This window comes from Pteropus alecto, unplaced genomic scaffold, assembly GCF_000325575.1.
Source record: "Pteropus alecto unplaced genomic scaffold, ASM32557v1 scaffold233, whole genome shotgun sequence".
Lineage (NCBI taxonomy): Eukaryota > Metazoa > Chordata > Mammalia > Chiroptera > Pteropodidae > Pteropus > Pteropus alecto.
Genome location: NW_006434367.1, coordinates 411,986 through 413,392, shown reverse-complemented (window position 1 = coordinate 413,392; position 1,407 = coordinate 411,986). Strand labels below are relative to the sequence as shown.

The window sequence follows — 1,407 nt, the reverse complement described above, 5'->3', positions numbered from 1 at the left end:
AGGTGAAGGCAAACTACAGCTAAGAAGCATTGAACAACCATTAAACACAACATATTAGCCAAATCTATAAGAAAATATTTACAGGTTGTTGGTTGAAGAGAATCGGGAATTTTAATAACATTGGATGTTGGGTACGGGGTCTTAAGGGATGTGTGTCACAGCATTAATGTTGTAGTCATCCAATATAAGGCACCATTTATTTTTTCCATGTATAATAACAGGCAAACTTAGGCTGTCAAATGGAGAAGCAATCAGGATAATCATCCCTTTATTCATAAGGTTTTATATACTGTACTAAGTTTTAATCTTTTGGAAAGCCCTGTTTTCTCAATCAATTCCTTTACATTGAGTCATATTAACTATCTTAACTGGGAGCCTGTAGGAATCCCATTTTATCAAGCGAATTCTAAATACTAAAGACTTACTTTAATTTTTTTTTAATGCCTATAGCACTTGGTATTCCTAGGTGGTCTCCCATCCAAGTACTAACCAGGCCCGCCCCTGCTCAGCTTCTGAGATCAGACGAGATTGGGCACGTTCAGGGTGGCATGGCCGTAGATGACTTACTTTAATTTTTACTTGTTATTCATTATGTATGTGTTATAGCACCTATGGCCAATATGGGATATTTTAGGGCAATTAGTATTATGAATATAGGAATTTTAGGCAAGGCTATATAAATGAGGTATATCTATTTTTCTCTATCTTTAGCTACTTTCTTAATATTATAGGAATCTTTTAGTGGCATTCACAGGTATAAGTATAATTTGAGCCTCAGAATTTATTAAGCCCGTGACATTTTGTCAACTGATGCATTTTAGCAAATGCTAAAGTTAATTTAGAACCTATGTTGGAGAGGCTCAAAAGCCAATCGGCACCCTTTTAATCTTTTATGTAAATTTTTTAGTATATAAATTTTATTATATATTTGTTTTACATATATATACTGTATATAATGTTATGTAAATTTTAGTAAAGAAATTTTGGATTTCCAGTGAGTCAAATTATAGATCTTTCTTTTAATTATATTATTTATTTATTATATTTATATATAATTTATTTAGTTACCTTCCCTTCACTTTATTTAAGATTGTCTCTCTATCCGTCTCTCTGTCTCTCTCTGTCTTTCTCCTTCCTTCCTTCCCTTCCTCCCTCACCTTTCTCTTTCTATTATAGACTTTTAGCCGCCTGAAGCCTCTGTTTTTAGTTTCTGTCTCTTGCTAATAAGAGGAAAAGGGGAGGCCCTGGTGACTCTAGTCAGCAGACTCCCCCTGGGAAGAGAGAGAAGCCCCTGACTCAGCATAATCAGTCCCCATACCCTCTTCATTTCCTAATCTAAACCTTCTAGAATAGTTTATATTTCTAAGTGAGTAAAATTTTTCCTTTTTTCTCTCCTCTTTTTTTTCC

At 34.1% G+C, this 1,407-nt stretch overlaps 1 pseudogene; it reads right to left on the bottom strand.

The window, feature by feature from the left end:
• Positions 1-441: 441 nt before the first annotated feature.
• LOC112477618 lies at positions 442-560 on the bottom strand (annotated as a pseudogene).
• Positions 561-1,407: the final 847 nt, after the last annotated feature.